The sequence below is a fragment of the Scyliorhinus canicula genome, chromosome 10 (assembly GCF_902713615.1).
Source record: "Scyliorhinus canicula chromosome 10, sScyCan1.1, whole genome shotgun sequence".
NCBI lineage: Eukaryota > Metazoa > Chordata > Chondrichthyes > Carcharhiniformes > Scyliorhinidae > Scyliorhinus > Scyliorhinus canicula.
This window is the reverse complement of record NC_052155.1, coordinates 166,447,072-166,461,837: the sequence shown is the minus strand read 5'-3', so window position 1 is coordinate 166,461,837 and position 14,766 is coordinate 166,447,072.

Genomic DNA, 14,766 nt, shown 5'->3' with positions numbered 1-14,766 from the left:
AATCAACCGCTCCATTCCCACTTTTGTTTTTGGTCCCATATGGGGGACCCACATTATTCAAATGAGATCCTCTTCAATGGCCATAAATTGGGGTCCTGTTACATCAGTAGGGCCCCAATGGGCCATTAACCATGGACTGAGCTGCTTTAAAGGCTGTCAAAGCCACAAAATGTAAAGCAGGGGGGATTCGACTGGAGGGCTCGACTGGGCCCCAAAATAAACCCCTTGATGTTTATTTCTCCAGGCCTCCTCCCTGCCCCGTCCCTTCCCCCCCTCCCCCGAAACCCTGTCCAACTGACCCCCATATTCTCATACACAAGACCTGAAATGTGTTCTCTGACTTTTACCTTTCAGCTAGTGGGTGATGTCAACCCAGCTGCTTATTTCCCATTGGAGGTAGACATTTGGTCAGTAGGGGATGAATGACGTCTGGTGGTTTAAATAGCCCGAGTCTGAAATTCATCATGGTGGCGCCCAGCGTCCCCACCTACCTAAAAGTCATGCCCAATTTGGTTATCTTCTTTAAAACATTCTTTAATCGTAAGAAGTAACTAAAAAAAAAGTAACAAAATCCAGGTCATTTGACCAAAACTGCTTCTAGCCTACAGAGACAAAATGATACTGAAGAGAAAGAAAATGCCATATTATCAACTAATAATAAGCAAAACTTGAAAGGTTTGAGGAATTGATGTGAACTGCCAGACCTATTTAGAATAATTAAATGCGGTCCGATTTTAACCACTGCCCTTGTGAATGTCTCAACTTGAAACTGGCACAAAATTTGTGACAATGTTATTTGAATTCATGAAAAATATTGGACAACTTTGTTTCCCGTCATACCCAATCCTGCACCACAAAGTCTGACTTTTCTTTAATGCCAGAACGTTGACACTCCCAGAGACCAAGTTTTTTTTTTAAATTTCCAATCTCTACTTACATCACAAACAAAATAATCTTTTCAATTTTTCCCAATGATATGCCCTTCACAATGAAGAAACTCAGGGTTTGCCAGTGCATAGTTTCACCTCCAGGGGGCAACATCACTCCGTCGCCATTGTGCTGTGCATTTTGCGATGGGTGACATTCAGGTTTTTGAACTGCAGAAGCACGGCCTAACTATGTGGCCACTCTACAAAAACTTTCAACAGACATTTGGCTCGCAGCAGACAAAAAAAATGTTGTTAATGAGCCAACATTTTCTGGAAGATTTAAGAGGACAGCTGTATGCACAAGTTGGCTGCAATAATTGGCGCCATTTCCATAATGCATTCCGCAAAGGGGCAGCTCTGTCATCCCCTTGGTGGCTGAAAAATACAACAGGCAAGGCTTCCACCCAACCCAACAGCGTACAAGAATCTTTCAAATATTTGTCAGGAGTTCCGCTCTTTTGTTACATCTCCCATGATGATCTGACAAGTTGATAACAGGAAATTATAGGCCGGTGAGCCTTATATCAGTGGTAGGGAAATTATTGGAAAAGATCCTTGGAGATAGGATTTACTCACATGTGGAAACAAATTGACCTATTAGTGATGGACAGCATGATTTTGTGAAGGGGAGGTCGTGCCTCACTAATTTCATTGGGTTTTCGAGGAAGTGACAAAGATGATAGATGAGGGAAAGGCAGTAGATGTTGTATACATAGACTTAAGTAAAGCCTTTGACAAGGTACCTCATGGTAGACTGGTACAAAAGATGAAGTCACATGGGATCAAAGGAGAGCTGGCAAGTTGGAAACCGAACTGGCTTGGGCACAGAAGAAGGATGCTTTTATGAATGGAAGGCTGTGACTCATGGTGTTCCACAGGGATCAGTTCTGGGACCTTTATTGTTCGTGGTGTATAAAAATGCTTTGGAAGAAAATGTAGCTGGCCTGATTAGTAAGTTTGCAGTTGACACAAAATTTGGTGGAGTTGCGGATTGTCAGAGGATACAGCAGGATATAAACTGGTTTGAGTCTTGGGCAGAGAAATGGCAGATGGAGTTTAATCTGGACAAGTGTGAGGTAATGCACTTTGGAAGGAATTACACAATAAATGGTAGAACTCTTGCGAGTACTGACAGGCAGGGAGATCTGGGTGTGCATGTCCACCGATCACTGAAAGAGGAAAGGCATGTGGATCAAGGCAATGTGGAAAGAGGAAAGGCAGATGGTCAAGAAGGCATATGGCGTGCTGGCCTTCATCGGTCGGGGCATTGAATATAAAAATTGGCAAGTCATGTTGTAGCTGTACAGGACCTTAGTTAGGCCTCATTTGGAATATTGTGTACAATTTTGGTCGCCACACTACCAGAAGGATGTGGTGAAGGTACAGAAGTGGTTTACTAGGATGTTGCCTGGGATGGAGGGCATTAGCTATGAGGAGAGATTAGATAAACTCGGTATGTTCTCACTGGATTGGCAGAGGTTGAGAGGAAACCTCATAGAGGTGTACAAGATTATGAGTGGCAGGCACAGAGCGGATAGTTAGATACTCTTTCCTAAGGTAGGAGAGTTAAGTACTAGGGGACAGGTTTAAAGTGCACGGGGAAAAGTTTCGAACAGATGTGCGGGCCAAGTTTTGTTACACAGAGCGTGGTAAATGCATGGAAATGCTGCCTGGGGAGGTGGTGGGAGCAGGTATGATAGTGGCATTAAAGGGACATCTAAACAAATACATGAATAGGGTGGGAATGGAAGGATACGGACTCCGTAAGTGCAGACGGTTTTAGTTTAGGCAGGTACCATGGTCGGCACAGGTTTGGAGGGCTGAAGGGCCTGTTCCTGTGCTGTATTCTTTTTTTAATATAAATTTAGAGTACCCAATTCATTTTCTTTCCAATTAAGGGGCAATTTAGCATGGCCAATCCACCTACCCTGCACATCTTTCGGTTGTGGGGGTGAAACCCACGCAAACATGGGGAGAATGTGCGAGCTCCACACGGACAGTGACCCAGAGCCAAGATCGAACCTGCAACCTCGGCGCAGTGAGGCAACAGTACTAACCACTGCACCACCATGCTGCCCTGCTGTATTGTTCTTTGTTCTCGATGTTCTGAGGCGGCATGGTGACGCAGTGGTTAGCACTGCTGCCACACAACGCCGAAGACCCGGGTTCGATGTACCTGTGGAGTTTACACATTCTCCCCATGTCTGCATGGGTCTCACCCCCACAACCCAGAAATATGCAGGGCAGGTGGATTGTCCACTCTAAATTGCCCTTCACCCCTTAATTGGGCACTTCAAATTTCTAAAAAAAGAAGTTCCTGATGTTCTGGTATTTTTCAAAATTGCGACCAGGTCAGTCATATCCTTGAACATTAGGAAGGACCACGAACATTTCACAGATCCAACCTATTTATTTGCTCAGTTTGGAAATGCTTGAGGAAATGTCTTTATAGCACCGTAATACCTTATTTTCAGACATTATAATAGGACTAACATAAAGAAACAGACACACGAAATGGATAACAATAAATACACTAAATGGATAACAATAAATGCTATGTGGGGGAAATTTTTATTTTGCTATTTAAAAGTGAAACGCAAGTACTATGCCGTGAAGACTCATGTCACAGTTGCTGAAAATGGGGAGGTTTAAATGTCTGAGAATACTTTTGGGAGATAATTAAATTTTTTCCATACAGGATCAGCAGAAACCCAGCACACATTTAGGTTCATCCCAACAAGCGTACCGTCCTACCTAAATATGAATGAATGTATTTTTAAAACTGTGACCCCGAGTTCTACATTGTCCCACAAGAGAACAAAATTGGGCTGGATTCTCCGTTTGGGAGTCTAAGTGCCCACGCAGCGGCCGCGCCGTGCTTCATGGCAGGCGCAACCAGCGGTCCCAGACCGCAAAAATAGTCCCCAATTTGGCCGCTCACATGCCCTGGACCATTCCCCCCCCCCCCCCCACCTTAGTGCCCTCAGCCCCAAATAAAGCCCCCCATGCCCGCGGATCGGCCCTCCCCCGACTGTGGGACTGAGTCCGCAACCGCCACGCTGATTTCACGACGGGTGAGACCTGAGGCCGTGGGTGCAGCGTGCGGCGTACCACTCGAGTACACCACTTTTCACGGGGTGGAGCATTGCGAAAGCTGCCCCCGATTTTGCCATCATCGGGAATTCTCCGCCCTGACACCGAACGCAATTTTGGCGTCGGGGATCGGAGAATCCAGCCCATTATTTCCACATCCGCGCTGTCGAGACCCCTCAGGATCTTATATGTTTCAGTCTAGTCACCATTTGTTATGTTTCAGAGAATGTATCCTTGCCGGTAGGTTGTCACATGATCTGTAGTGATGTCCTGGAAAGAGAAACCAGTCAGCTGTGTTCAAACCCCTCAGATTCTTGAGCTGCAGTCATTCATTAATTTCCCCCCCCCCCCTTACTAGGCTGTGATTGACAGCTAGCACACACACACAACCGTCAGTCTTGCGTCATTCGTCTTCCACCACGGCTGAGTAACTCTGCAGTGCTCTAACCACAATGTTTTGAACTGTGGCCCACTTCAAAGAGAGTTAAGTGTGTTCAAATCACTCCCCTTCATGCTTGAGTGATTTTGAAGTGCTCAGCTGGAAATTGATAGCAGTAAACAGTAATTAATTTTTCATTGCCTCTTTCTGGACTGCTCTCTAGTTTCCAAACAAGGATTTCTTTTGTGGAGGGGGTGCTTCCTGACAGGGATCGCTTTTCTGGGCAGTCTGTGGAGGTACCTTTATTCAGGGGGTCGCTGGAAGTGTCTTCTTATTTATATAGAATTTACAGTGCAGAAGGAGGCCATTCGGCCCATCGAGTCTGTACCGGCTCTTGGAAAGAGCATCCTACCCAAGGTCAACACCTCCACCCTATCCCCATAACCCAGTAACCCCACCCAACACTAAGGGCAATTTTGGACACTAAGGGCAATTTAGCATGGCCAATCCACCTAACCTGCACATCTTTGGACTGTGGGAGGAAACCGGAGTACCCGGAGGAAACCCACGCACACACGGGGAGGATGTGCAGACTCCGCACAGACAGTGACCCAAGCCGGAATTAAACCTGGGACCCTGGAGCTGTGAAGCGATTGTGCTATCCAAAATGCTACCGTGCTGCCCTTGCTACCGTGCTGCAGGGGATCTCTGGAGGGTCTGTTTATTTAGGGGGTCTTTCGGGGCTTCCTTTATTTAGGAGGTTTCTGGGGGGCAGTGGGGTAGGGGTGGGGTGGGCATGTTTTGCATTTTGGCAGCGGGGGGAGGCCTTCAGATGGACTTTGAGGGAAACGCCCTGTAGGAGTTGCCGATTTGGTCCACCGCGCCAGTTACGCCTTTGTCCATACCTTTAGTGATCCTCGCCCAGCTAATTCCCAACAGAGGATCGGAGAACCACACGGGTCTGGAGGATATGGTGCCCAGTCCGTTAAGTCTGAATGACCCATTTGCACCCTCCCGCTGGCATACCTGGGGGCAGGAGCATAAGAGATGCCAATCCCAATTTCTCTCTGACGCTGGATTCTCTGCCGCATCCGGAAATCTGCAACCGGTGGTAGGCAGCGGGGAATCCAGCCAAACAACTCCCATCGAAGTATGAGAAGGTGTTCGAAGATTAACTGGGCTCCATGACATGAAGTGCAATTAAAGATCAGGTGAACAGTGCCCCAAAATGTCCTAAATCTGGAACTGTACCGAACGCCATTAGGCCAAAAGTTGAAGAACTATAAAGTTTAGTTCAAACAGGAGTCATTGACCCAGTTGCTACAAGTGAACGGGCAACACCAATAGTCCCTGTATTGAAACATGATGGCTTAGTGAGAATATGTGGAAATTTTGAAACTATTAACCCAGTATTATGCACAGATCACTAACCACTGCCATTGATTGATGATTTGTTTGTTGGACTGTCTGGAGGATAGAAATTCAGTAAAATTGATTGTTCACACGCGTATTTACAAATGAATGTGTCTGCAAAATCACAGCCGCCACTCACTATTGTGATACATAAAGGTCTGTTTCAGAGGTCCATGGATCAAATTCTGAGTGAGCTAAGTAGGGTGCAATGTTATTTAGATGACATACTCATCACCGGTTTGAGTGAACAGGAACACTTGAAGAAATTGGAGGCTACTCTAAAATATCCACAAAATTGTCATCTTTATTTTTAAGACATATATAAATTATTTTGGTCACGCCATCGTTGATAATGATGGCTTACACAGGAGCTGAAGAGGATGACAGCAATCTTAGAACCACCATGTTCTCAAAACATGACACAACTAAGATCGCTTTTAGGATTGATCACTTATTGTGGTAAATTTGTGTTGAATTTAGCAACATGATTGAGCCTTTACACACTTTATTATGTGACAAACAGGTATGGCATTGGTCAGAAGAATGCAAAAGTACATAAAATGAGATAAAAGATGTCTTACAGAAGTCAGAGCTGTTGTTTCACTACGATCCTTAGCTGAAGTTACAACTTACTTGCGATGCCTCACCCTATGGGGTTGGTGCAGTTCATGCTGATCCATTGGTTTTAGTTTTCCAGATGTTGCTAGATTCGGAAAAGGTACCATTAGCTTGGAGAATAGAGAATGTCACTACATTGTTCAGAAAGGGAGTGAGACAGAAAATAGGAAACTACAGACCTAGCTTAACATCTGCCATAGGAAAAATGTTAAAAGCTATTTTAGACTTAAGCACAAGACTTAATAGCAGGACATTTAGGAAAATTCAAGGCAATGACGCAGCGTCAAAATGGTTTTGTGAAAGAGAAATCATGTTCAACAGATTTCTTTTGAGTTCTTTGAAGAAGTAACATGTGCAATGAATGAAGGAGAGCCAGCAGATGTACTGAACCTAGATTTCCAGAAGGCACTTGATGAGGTGCCACATCAAATATCATGCAGAGAATTAAAGTTCATAGTTCAACTGGTAACATATTGCCATTGTTAAAAGATTGGCTGATCCACCATGATCAGGGCCTGATCAGACACTTCAATGCCCCTAATTCCATAGCTCTTAACATTATTGCTCATCAGAAATCTATCAATCTCTGCTTTAAGCATACACAGTGACAGCTTCCACAGCCCTCTGTGTAAAAAGATTTCTCCTCACCTTGGTCCTAAGTGGCACAAATGGGTCATATTCTGGTCGGTAAGATGCAATGACTGGTATGCCACCGGGATCAGTGCTGGGGGCTCAAACTGTTACAATTTATATCAATGATTTGAGGGGCAGCACGGTGGCACAATGGTTAGCATTGCTGCCTCACAGTGCCGAGGTCCCAGGTTCAATCCCGGCTCTGGGTCACTGTCCGTGTGGAGTTTGCACATTCTCCCTGTGTTAGCGTGGGTTTCACCCCACAACCATGTGCAGGGTAGGTGGATTAGCCACGCTCAATTGCCCCTTAATTGGAAAAAATGAACTGGGTACTCTAAATTTATTTTTAAAATAAAAAATAAAAATCAATGACTTGGAGGCAGGGATTGAAGGTATGGTTGCTAAATTTGCCAATGACCTAAATATAGATAGGAAAGTAAATTGGGAAGAGGATCAAAGCATGCTACAAAGTGATATAAATAGATTAAGTGAGTGGGAAAATGTTTGACAAATGGAGTATAATGTGGGAAAATTAGAAATTGTCAAATTTGCCAAGGAGAATAAAAAAAGCATTTTATCTAAATGGTGAGAGATTGCACAGCTCTGAGATGCAGAGATTTGGGTATCTTTTTTTTAATAAATGTTTTTTTATTGGGTTTTTGAACAAGGTATAATTACCGTTATGTACACAGAATAAGAAACATATATATATATATATATATATATATGTACACACACATATTTAGAAGAGAAGGGGACACCCCAACATAGAATACAATAAAATATGAAATAGAATAACTTGTAGGGTATGTGCACCAGCTCGACAGCGGCAGCTCTGTACCCCTGGCAAAATTATTTACACCACGTAAGTAGGCGACTGTTTGCGCGGGGGGGGGGGGGATTGGGGAGGCAAATGTACATTTGGGTGCCGGGGAGATAATTACAGTGTGCAATACTTGGCTGTGCTTTGTGTTGTCGCCTGCTTCTCCTTGACGGGTCTCGCTGCCGTCCCGCGCTCGCCTCCGCTTCTGCTGCTCCTCCAGTCCTCCATCTTTCCTTTCCTTGTTCCCCGCTCCTGGAGATGTCATGCACGTTTTGGCATCCCGTGCCTTCCTTCCGGCTTCCGTTTCCCCGCCCCACCCCGCTGGTTCTCCTCTCTTGTCCCCCCCGGGTAATGTACATTTTCCAACATGCGTCGCACATGCGCAGTTCCCAACGTGCGCTGCACATGCGCAGTTCTCAACATTCAGCACATGCGCAGTTCCCAACAGGCGCTGCACATGTGCAGTTCCCAACACGCATCGCACATGCACAGTTCCCAACATTCTGCGCATGCCCAGTTCCAAATGTGTGGCGCACATGCACAGTTCCCAATGTTCCACACCTACGCTGTTCCCAATGCGCACCTCACATGCGCAGTTCCCAATAGGTGCCGCACATGTGCAGTATATTCCGAAATCCGAAACTTACCCAATCCGATGACACACTCGGCCCCAAGCATTTCGGCTAAGAGATCTTCAACCTGGAAAAAGAACAGGCTTTGAGAAATCATAAAAATCTGAACAACTAAAAGTCATGCATCAGAGGTGTCACATCTGAAACAGTGACCTCAGAGGTGTCAACCATCAGATCATCACACCGAGCACTGTCACACCTTGCAGCATCACACCCGACAGCAATCACACCTTAAATGTGTCACATCTCACATGTGTCACATCTTTGAACATTCCACCTCAGAATGTCGCACCTCATAGCAGCACATTTCAAAAGTTTTGATTGGTTAAAAAAATAACTTCTTCGTTAAGTTATAATGCATCTGTTTGATTAGATGTGAATAAGTTAACAATAGGAAAGCAATGATGAATGAAGAGCCGACAAGAGAATAAAATCGATCCTTTGGATTGTTTAACAGTGGTACCATTCACAAAGCCATGGGTGACATAAGATGGACTAAACTGAAATAATTTCTGCAAATGAATGTGTGACTGCTTGTTGAGAGTGTGATACACACATAAATGTGACTTGGAAATTAAAGTGAAGGGATTTGCAGTCTCGACTGCGCTACTGGGGGACATTGTGTATTGTATTCCAAATAAGCGTAAGGCGTCGCCAGTTGAAGGAACAGCCGAGTAGTTCAGGTCTTCAGTGTTTTATACAGCATAAACGACTTGTTAAAAAATCAGAACAAATGGTTTTGGTTGGAACAAATCTTTTCAATATAGCTAGCTGAGTGGGACTGTCATATCGCGGGAGATAGAGGGAAATGAGGCTTGGTCCATGATGGATGGTTCCAGCGTTAGATATTGGAAACTTGACAGTCTATAAAAAGTCCTTATTATCATGATACCCTGGGCTAGTTTGCAGTCAATTCCAGCTGTACCTGAGTCGCAACACAGGTAAAATTTGATTTGAAGTACCCATGGTCCTTGGTGGATCCAAATAAACTACAGTCACCAGGTTTGTAAATTTAATACAAATAACCTTTTATTATGTACAACATTATAACTAAATGGACAGAAAATGTAACTGACTATCTAATATCCCTTTCCCAAACCCCCTTCCTTAAAACGCCCACTATCTACACCTACATAGACAAACAACACAGAGAGGAAAGGGTGGTGGAGATGGAAAGAAAATATTACTAAAACTAAAAGGATAAAGATCTCCGATGCACTGGGATGATTTCCGGTTCGTATCTTTCTGAAGTTCAGCTATCGTTTTAGTACTTCTTCCTTCAGGACTTGAGATGGCTTTCTCTGGCAATTCTCTGGAGATTCAGCATCATTCCAAGTTCACAGCAAGGAATGTGCCAGGCACTCGCTGCTTTCAGAACAATAAAGCAGTTCTTTCACTTTAGCAAGCAGGATAGATAGAGAGAGAAAGAGCATTCCAATTGCTTCCAAAATCTAAACCTTTTGCTCAGTTCTCTTAGAAAGCATCACGCAAGAACCAATCACCAACCATTGTCAGGCAGAACGCTGTCCCTGGCCAACCAATCAATCCGACTCCCTCTAAACCAGGTTCCTAGGGTCCACCTGGTTCCTAAGGTACACTTGGTGCCGAGAATCTGACTTCTCTTCAAAAACAAAACTTGGGAACAGTGTCCTGACAAGCAGACAACGTCAACCTTGAGTCTTCTGCTCAAAGGCACATTCTGATTATGGGTCCATGCACCAAAATAATTATTCCAGATAGCCAGACATGAAAGATAGAATAGGAACTGGGGTGGGATTCTCTGTTCCTGTGGCTAATTGCCGGCTCAAAAGAATTAGCGTGATCCCCTCACCAATTCCAGTATCGGTGATGGGCGAGCACTGGTGCTCCGTGATACTCCCGTGGATTGCATCAAAAATGGCCAGAGAATGGCTGACGAGACCTGCAGCGGTCGTGCCGTACAACATGGTGCAGGCCGTGCGCGGACCCAACCCGCCATCCACAACCCCACAGCCCACCCCCTGGCCACCTCCTGGCCATCTCACCAGTCCCTATAGCCCTCGCCGAAGCCCCCCCCCCCCCCCGGCCAGCGGCACAGGTCCCGACGGACTGTGGCGGTGGTGGATACAGTCTGCAGCCGGCACTCCGGGTTCACGATTTGTGGGACCGCGCCGTCAGGAACTCGACCCATTGGGAGCAGAGAATTGCGGATTGGCCGGCGATTGGGCAATGACAACATTACGACTGCGCACGTCATGATAATTTAGGAGGGGGCAGAGAATCGCAAACCGGTGTCAAACCGGCGCCAGCCTTGATTTCGGCGTCCAAATCGATTCTCCGTCCGATTGCCGGTTACGATTTCGGCATCGGGTAACGGAGAATTCCGTGCCAAATATTTACACGCTGAGAAACCTTTGCTAAACCCAGATAGACATGACAAATACCCACCTCCAAACAGAATGGCCGGAATTCTCCAACCCCCTTGCAGGGTCGGAGAATTGCCCGGGGCCAGCGTAAATCCCGCCCCCGCCGTGGCCGGAATTCTCCGCCACCCGGGAATCGGCGGGGGCGGGAATCGCGACGGTTGGCAGGCCCCCCGCAGCAATTCTCCGGCCCGCGATGGGCCGAAGTCCCGCTGCTGACAGGCCATTCCCGCCGGCGGGAATCAGAGCACCTCTGATGCCGGCGGGAGTAGGCGGCGCGAGCGGGCCCTGGGGTCCAGGGGAGGGCGAGGGGTGATCTGACCCCGGGGGGAGGTGCCCCCACGGTGGCCTGGCCCGCGATCGGGGCCCACCAATCGGCGGGCGGACCTGTGCCGTGGGGGCACTCTTTTTCTTCCGCCGCCGCCACGGCATGCACCATGGCGGAGGCGGAAGAGACCCCCTTTATCGCACATGCGCCGGGGTGACGTCAGCGGCCGCTGACGCTCCGGCGCATGCGCGGACTCACGCTGGCCGGCTAAGGCCTTTCAAACAGCCGTGGCGCCGGTCGGCGGGGTGCCAAAAGCTGTTCGCGCCGGTCGGCGGAGTGGGAGCCACTCCGGCGCGGGCCTAGCCCCTAAAGGTGCGGGAGAATTCCGCACCATTTGGGGAGGCCCGATGGTGGAGTGGTTCTCGCCACTCCGGTACGTCGGGACCCCCCCCCCCCCGTCCCGCCGGGGAGGGGAGAGTCCCGGCCAGTGACAGTTTCAGTCTGCTCCAATAATAAGAGCACAAGCGAATCCCCTATAATGCCCATCACCTGAATTTGAACACTTAATGAATATACAATTTATGTTTAATGTGAAGCAACAATCATAATTCTTTCCTGATTAACAGCAGCAGTTTGCCCGACGTTCAATCTTGGATCGGTGACAACTTCCTCTTGCAGAATGTTGGAATCATCGTCTTCAGCTACTGGCCACAAAATTCAGATCCTCTCCATAAACTCCGCACCCCTGCCTAGCCGACTTCTCATGCTGAATTTGATTGTTTACCATCTCAGCATCCTTTTCAAACACAAGCTGAATTTACAACTTCATGAAACGAAAAAAGTGAAAAATTAAACCATCATAACCTCTTTGCAACAAAGACCGTCTACTTCTGCTTTCCTCATCTCTGTCCCGCCTCAGGCCATCTGTCAGTCAAGTCCTTGTGATTAGTGATGTTGACTTTTCAGTTGCCCTTTCCAATCTTCTCTTTGCTGATTGCCCATGATTTGTACCTTAGACCTTGCCTCTAGACCTTGCCTCAAGCAAAATTCTGCTACAGAACACACCCCGCCCATATCAAGTACTGTTCTCTAATATTCCTATTCTACATTGACCTGCAGATTGCCAGATTCCCAGTGCCTCTGATTCAAAATTCTCACCCTGTGTTGAAATTCATCTTTACTGGAGTGAGAATGCTGTCCGAGGATGAGAGACTGAGAATTGCTCCGGAGTTCAGCGAAATGAAGAACAATGTCATTCAAACATACAAGATTATAAAGGGATCGACAGAGTGGACATTGAAAAATTGTTTCCCCAAGCTGGCAAATCTAGAACATTGTGGCGCAGTCTCAGAATTGGAAGTTGATCATTTATGACAGGCATTAGGAGATATTTCTTCACTCAGAAGGTTGTGAATCTTAGGAGTTCTCTATCTAGCGGCACGGTAGCACAGTGGTTAGCACTGTTGCTTCACAGTGCTAGGATCCAAGAATCAATTCCCGGCTTGGGTTACTGTCTGTGCAGAATCTGCACATTCCCCTCGTGTTTGCATGGGTTTCCTCCGGGTGCTCCGGTTTCCTCCGACAGGTCCCGAAAGATGTGGGGCGCGATTGTCCGCCCCCCACGCCGGGTGGGAGAATAGCGGGAGGGCCTCCCGACATTTTTCACTCCCTCCCGCTATTCTCCCCCCCCCCCCCCCACGCCCAACCCACGCCACGAATCGCCTCTCGCCGTTTTTAACGGCGAGAGACGATTCTCCGAGGCCGATGGGCCGAGCGGCCGGACCTTCGCGCCCGTTTCAACACGGCAGCAAACACACCTGCTTGCTGCCGTTGTGAAACGGGCGCCTGATGCTCATTTGGGGCATCTGGGGGCCCGATTGGCACGGCAGTACCATGGCCGCACGCACTCTTTTCCCTCAGGCGTTGGAATGTGACGACTAGGGGCTTTTCACAGTAACTTCATTGCAGTGTTAATGTAAGTCTACTTGTGACAATAAAGATTATTATTATCTGTGAGGGTTGTGGATGTTCCATTGTTGAGTAAATTCAAGACTGAGATCAATAAATTCTTGATCTCTCAGATACATGAAGCGGGTGGGGAAGAGGCGGAAGATGAACTATGATCTTATTGAATGGCAGATCAGGCTCGAGGTGCTGAATGGCCTATTGCTGCTCCTATTCCTTACAATCATAAAATTGTTACAGCCCAGAAGGAGGCCATTCGAACCGTGATGTCTGTGCTGGCTGTCTGATGAAGCACTTCACCGAGTGCCACTCCCATATCTTCTCCCATGTCCAAGCACATTCTTCCTTTTCAGATAATAATTCAACTTGCTTTTGAATGCCTGAAATGTACCTCCATTCACCGCAGTCTCAGGCCGTGCATTACAGATTCTAATCATTCGCCGCGTGAAAATATTTTTCCTCATGTCGACCTTTCTTATTTTGCAAATTACCTTAAGCCTGTGCCCGATTGTTCTCCATCGTTCGACCAATGGGAACAGTTTCTCCTATCTACTCCTTCACCACAATTTTATTTTTTTCAATTTATTTTAATTTCTTCGATGGATCTATTTTTCCCTCACCATTGCACCTCCCCCTCCCCCCACCCCACCCCACTTGGGCCATCTGTTCCCTGTTCCCAGTTCTCCTTTGACACACTGCTTTCCTTTGTTCTGCCACTAACAGATTCTAATCTCTTTACATGCCACCATCATCATCCTCCTTAGCCTTAATCACCCCCATTTACATTCCTTTTGTCCTTCACTCCATGACATCTTTGTCAATCTCCACCTATCACTGGCCCTTTATCCAGCCCCACTGATCCTCGCCACCCCCTCCCCCCCCCCCTCCCAAAACAGTATAAATCTGACCCTATTTCCAGTTCTCCCTAGCTTTAACAAAGAGTCATCCAGACCCGAAACGTTAGCTCCCTTCTCTCTCCACGGATGCTGTCAGACCTGCTGAGATTGTCCCGTATTTTCTGTTTTTGTTTCAGGTTCCAGCAGCCACAGTGATATGCTTTCATCTCCTATCCACTTCGTTCAGGCTCCTCATGATTTTGAAAACATTTGTCAAATCTCCTCTTAATCTTCTCTTCTCCAAGGAGAACGGTCCCAACTTCTCCAATCTATCCACGTTACTGAAGTTCATCATCCATGAAACCAGTCACGCAAATCTATTCCGCACCCTCTCTCGTGTCTTCACATCCTTCCTGAAATGGCTGGTGCCCAGAACTGGATGCAATACTCCAGTTGGTGATAAACCAGTGTTTTATGCAGGTTTGACATAACTTCCCTGCTTTTGTACTCAAGGTTCCTATTGATAAAGAAGGATATAATCGGTTTTATTAATTAATCACTCTCAAAGCTTTCGGTCACCTTGACTGTATAAACATCAGGGGCAAGATTCTCCGACCCCCTGCCGGGTCGGAGAATCGCCAGGGGCCAGCATGAAGTCTCCGGCACCAGAGATTCGGCGGGGGCAGGAATCGCGCCGCGCCTGTCGGGCCCCCCCCCCCCCCCCCCCCCGCGATTCTCTGGCCCGTGATGGGCCGAAGTCCCGCCGCTGTCAAGC